At 36.0% G+C, this 6,177-nt stretch overlaps 1 non-coding gene across 1 annotated transcript; it reads right to left on the reverse strand.

Annotated features, from left to right (window-relative positions):
• Positions 1 to 893: 893 nt before the first annotated feature.
• Positions 894 to 1,000, reverse strand: LOC139887264 (small nucleolar RNA R71). The gene has a single exon (XR_011773102.1). It is a non-coding gene; the product is annotated as a small nucleolar RNA R71 (small nucleolar RNA).
• Positions 1,001 to 6,177: the final 5,177 nt, after the last annotated feature.

The raw sequence follows: 6,177 nt of genomic DNA on the forward strand, positions 1-6,177 counted from the left end.
GGTTCGTAATAATAGTTGGATTTGTTAGTGGCGAGTTGTGGGCTTCCAATTTAAAGGGTCCTGGCTACCTGGTGCATCTATTGGCTATTCGAAACGTGGGTAAAATCAGAAAAGTCTATTAATTTGATAACTTATATAATTTTTATTTTCATAACTAATAGGATATTCTGTGAATGCACCGAGCAAAACGTTCACCACCTTTCATACGTTCACCACCTTTCATACGTTCACCACATGCAACTCGATCAAGACATCTAGCCAATATTGTCGTCGTTGATTTTTCTTTAGAATCGTCATCTAGTCGACCAAGTACTCCAATTCAAATTTCCGATAATCCATTTTTTGAACCCGACCTCACAATTGAGAATCCGGAGGATATTCAGGGACAATTCAGAGATCCTGAACCACTAATCATTCCTCCTAAACCACAAATCACTCATCCAGAGATTGTCGAGGAAGAAACCATTAAGTCAGAATCCTTTAGTGATTCAGATTCAACAAATTCAATCATGGAAAATCTGGAACCTCTAAGTATGGAAGACCGAATGAGAGCTAAACGCACTGGCCAAGGTCATGCCATTACTCAACCAGACATTAATGCGCCAGATTATGAAATCAAAGGACAAATCCTACACATGGTAACTAATCAATGCCAATTTAGTGGTGTACCGAAGGAAGATCCAAACGAACATCTTCGTACCTTTAATAGGATATGTACTCTATTTAAAATCAGAGAAGTGGAGGATGAACAGATCTATCTCATGTTATTTCCCTGGACTTTAAAGGGAGAAGCCAAATATTGGTTAGAATCGTTACCTGAAGGGGCGATTGATACATGGGATGTTTTAGTTGAAAAATTTCTTAAACAATTCTTTCCGGCATCTAAAGCCGTGAGACTTCAAGGAGAAATTGTTACGTTCACGCAAAAGCCAAATGAAACTTTATATGAGGCATGGACAAGATTTAGAAAGTTGTTAAGAGGATGTCCGCAACATGGTTTAGACACTTATCAAATAGTATAAATATTCTACCAAGGATGCGACATCACTACACGAAAAGACATAGATATAGCAGCTGGTGGTTCCATTATGAAGAAAACCGCAACTAAAGCTTACAAAATTATTGATAAGACTGCTTCCCACTCACATGAGTGGCATCAAGAAAAAGACATCGTTAGATCATCTAAAGCGGCTAGAGCCGATTCTAACCATTACTTTGATTCCATTTCCGTAAAGATAGATGATGTCGAAAGACGAATGGAAAAGATGACTAAAGATATTCACTCAATACGAATTAGTTTTGAGCAGCGTGGAGGACCACATTTGACAAAAGATTGTCTCAGTATTGAACAAAAAATGGAACAAAGAGAGAATGTTTCATATATGAACCAAAGGCCTGGAAATAATTATCAGAATAATTATCAACCGCCATGACCAATCTACAATCAAAATCAGAATTATAACCGAAATGTTCCATACAACAATCAACAAGGTCCTAGCAATCAATAAGTATCCAACAATACTTACAATCAGCAAAGACCTATTTTTCCAATTAAACCACCACAAACCGATGATAAAAAGCCAAATTTAGAAGACATGATGTCGAAGCTAGTTGAATCTCAAACTCAATTTTTCACATCTCAGAAACAAACTAATGAACAAAATGCCCAAGAATTTAGAAATCAACAAGCTTCAATCCAAAATCTGGAACAAGAAGTAAGCAACCTAGCAAGGTTGATGGGTGAAAAAAAACCGGGAAGTCTACCTAGTGATACAAATGCTAACTCCCAGAATAAAATAGCTAAATCCAATACCACAAGAAGTGGTATTACACTTAAACCACCTGAAATACCTATAATTTCTGATGACTCTATTCCTACTACACAAGAACCACAATCTGAGCAAGATAAGGAAACAGAACCGGTAGTTGAAAAGGTTAATGAAGATAACACAGTTAAGGCTAAGCTTTATGTTAAACCATACCAACCACCACTTCCTTACCAGAGTAAAATGAGAAAAGAAAGACTTGAAGCTGAGCAATCAAAATTCTTGGATATGTTTAAACAAATAAATGTAAATCTTCCTTTCATTGATGTGATTTCAGGAATGCCTAGATATGCTAAATTCTTGAAAGATCTAATCACAAATAGAAAGAAAATGGAAGAACTCTCAGCTGTAACTATGAATGCTAATTGTTCTGCAGTGCTGTTGAATAAGATACCAGAAAAACTCTCTGATCCAAGAAGTTTCATAATTCCATATTTTCTGGGTAGACTTAGTTCAATAGAAGCATTGGTAGACTTAGCTGCTAGTATAAATTTAATGCTGTATTCACTATACGCTAAACTAGACCTTGGAGAATTGAAACCAACACAAATAAGCATACAACTAGCCGATCGATCAGTAAAATATCCTAGAGCGATAACGGAGAACATGCTAGTTAAAGTTAGTACTTTAGTATTTCCAGTAGATTATGTTATTCTGGACATGGAAGAAGATTCTCGAGTTCCTCTCATATTAGGAAGACCATTCTTAAACACGGCTAAAGCAATAATAGATGTGTTCTTTAAGAAATTGACCATAAGTATAGAGGACGAGAGTGTTACCTTTTCTGTTGATAGAGCCATGTAATAACCGCAATCTGCAGATGATACATGTTATTATATTCAAACTATAGATTCACATGCAGAATTGTTAGAAGAATTTCCAGAATTACAAGGAACAGGAGAATGTTCTTTAGGAGAAGGAACTGAACCAATTGATGAAGTTGAAATGTTAGCCGCACTAATGGCTAATGAATATGAACTAACAACAGAAGAACTTCAAATGCTAAAAGAGGAAGACAGATATCGATATAAATCATCGATAGAAGAACCACCGACATTAGAGTTAAAGCCACTTCCAAACCATTTAGAATATGCTTATTTACATGGTGAGTCTGAATTACCTGTAATAATATCGTCTTCTCTTACTGAAAATAAAAAATCTCAACTCATTTCTATGCTAAAAGCTCATAAACCAGCTACTGCATGGAAGATTCATGACATTAAAGGCATAAGTCCTTCGTATTGCACACATAAAATCCTTATGGAAGAAGGTCATAAAACCTATGTGCAACGCCAACGAAGACTAAACCCTAATATGCAAGATGTTGTTAAGAAATAAATTATTAAACTGCTAGACGCAGGCTTAATTTATCCAATCTCTGATAGTCCATGGGTAAGCCCAGTTCAATGCGTACCTAAGAAGGGTGGCATGACTGTCATCACAAATGAAAAAATGAGCTTATTCCTACTAGGACTGTAACAGGATGGCGTGTTTGTATTGATTATAGAAAATTAAATGATGCCACCAGAAAAGATCACTTTCCCTTACCTTTCATTGATCAAATGTTGGAAAGGTTGGCCGGAAACAGTTACTATTGTTTTCTTGATGGTTTTTTCGGATATTTTCAGATTCCAATCGCACCCGAGGACCAAGAGAAAACCACATTCACGTGCCCTTATGGTACTTTTGCTTATAAACGCATGCCATTTGGACTTTGCAACGCCCCTGCAACCTTTCAAAGGTGCATGATGGCGATTTTTCACGACATGATAGAAGAATGCATGGAAGTATTCATGGATGACTTTTCAGTCTTCGATGATACATTTGAATCATGTCTAGTTAATCTTGAACGAATGCTTATTAGATGCGAACAATCAAATCTAGTTCTTAATTGGGAGAAATGCCATTTTATGGTTAAAGAAGGCATCGTTCTTGGTCATAAAATTTCAAAGGAAGGAATTAAAGTGGATAGAGCTAAAGTAGATGTAATTGCTAAACTTCCATATCCCACCAATGTTAGAGGAGTTAGGAGTTTTCTAGGGCATGCCAGTTTTTACCGACGTTTCATAAAAGATTTTTCTAAAATTGCCAATCCTATGAATAAACTCCTAGAAAAGGATGCTCCATTCATCTTTTCAGATGAATGCATCAAATCTTTTAATATTCTTAAAGAAAAACTTACTAATGCGCCGATCATGATAACTCCAAATTGGAATCTACCATTTGAACTTATGTGCGATGCAAGTGATTTTGCAATGGGAGCCGTTTTAGGACAAAGGATTGAAAAACGATTTCAACCTATTTATTACGCAAGTAAGACGTTACAAGGAGCACAAACAAATTACACAACTATTGAAAAAGAACTCTTTGCTATTGTCTTTGCTTTTGACAAATTTCGTTCATATCTCGTTCTAGCTAAAACGGTGGTCTATACTGACCATTCTGCTCTTAGATACCTATTTTCGAAACAAGATGCCAAACCACGATTAATCCGTTGGATCTTACTCTTACAAGAATTCGATATTGAAATCCGAGACAAAAAGGAGCAGAAAATCTCGTCGCTGATCATCTTTCTCGTCTTGAAAATCCTGAATTAGAAGTTCTAAATGAATTGGCCATACAAGAAAACTTTCCTGATGAATATCTTTTGAAGATAGATTATAATGAAATTTCATGGTTTGCAGACTATGCAAACTACTTAGTATGTAGATTCCTTGAAAAAGGCTTGTCGTACCAAAAACGAAAGAAATTCTTTAGTGATATAAAACACTATTTCTGGGAAGATCCACATTTATTTAAAAGTTGTCCCGATGGAATAATACGCCGATGTGTATTCGGGGATGAAGGTAGTCAAATCTTAAACCATTGTCACATAGGACCAACAGGAGGGCATTATGGGCCTCAACTTACAGCAAGAAAAGTCTATGACGCTGGATCCTATTGGCCTACTATTTTCAAAGACGCGCACCTTCTTTGTAAATCCTGTGATGCTTGTCAAAGGGCTGGAAAAATAAGTCAACGTGATGAGATTCCACAAAATGTCATTCAAGTATGTGAAGTATTTGAAGTTTGGGGTATTGATTTTATGGGTCCATTTCCAAAATCTCATAATAATCTCTACATTCTCGTTGCCATTGATTATGTATCTAAATGGGCGGAAGCACAAGCTCTCCCAACTAACGATGCACGAGTTGTAGTCAACTTCTTAAAACGTCTTTTTACTAGGTTCGGAACATCGAAAGCTTTAATAAGTGATCGGGGTACTCATTTTTGTAATAATCAACTTGAGAAAGTTCTCAAAAGATATGGAGTAACTCATAAAATCTCAACCGCTTATCATCCACAAACAAGTGGACAAGTTGAAAATACTAACCGAGCATTAAAATGTATTCTAGAGAAAACCGTAGGATCAAATCCGAAGGAATGGTCCATGAAATTGGAGGATGCACTCTGGGCTTTTAGAACAGCCTATAAAACTCCAATTGGTACCACACCTTTTAAACTTGTTTACGGAAAAGCATGCCATCTTCCAGTAGAAATTGAGCACAAAGCATTTTGGGCTTTGAAAACATGTAATCTTGATTTACATGAAGTCGGACGTTTACGATTAAGTCAACTAAATGAATTAGAAGAATTGAGACATGAAGCATACGAAAATTCGTTAATCTATAAAGAAAGAACGAAGAAATGGAATGATAAAAGAATTAGAAGTTCAAAAGAATTTAAAGAAGGAGACAGAGTTCTTCTTTTCAATTCACGATTCAAGCTATTTCCTGGAAAATTGAAATCAGGATGGTCTGGACCAGTCATAGTCAAAAGAGTTTTCCCATATGGAACAGTAGATTTAATAAATTCAAATGGGACTGAATTTAAAGTTAATGGTCACAGAGTTAAAAATTACATAGATAGTCCAATGGAAGTTGAGGATGAAGTTAATCCCAATTTCGACACCACAGCTAACTAAGTGTGGGAAGATTCGAATCTTTTTAGGGTAATATGTATTTTTGTTAGAGTTAGATATTCTGTTTTCGTGTAGTTCTTGAGAATGGAATCCGCATGGTCTTTCCCTAGCAGACCCTAAAGAACTAGTCTTCTCCCTCCATTCTGAATTTTTATTTCTTTTAGGTTTTACGAGATGAAGAATTCCTTTGATCTGAACCATGGTCTACTACTACACGCTATGATTACTAAACGTAATAATAATACTTTCCCGAGTGAACTGGTATTATTCATAAGAGGCAAAATGGACGAAGTGAGGAAAGAACTCAGGAAAGATCATCATAAGACACATTTTGGTAAAGGAAAATCAAATTCCGCAACAAAAAGAAGAGCACGACACCTTGAAAGATGT

Source organism: Rutidosis leptorrhynchoides, chromosome 1, assembly GCF_046630445.1.
Source record: "Rutidosis leptorrhynchoides isolate AG116_Rl617_1_P2 chromosome 1, CSIRO_AGI_Rlap_v1, whole genome shotgun sequence".
NCBI lineage: Eukaryota > Viridiplantae > Streptophyta > Magnoliopsida > Asterales > Asteraceae > Rutidosis > Rutidosis leptorrhynchoides.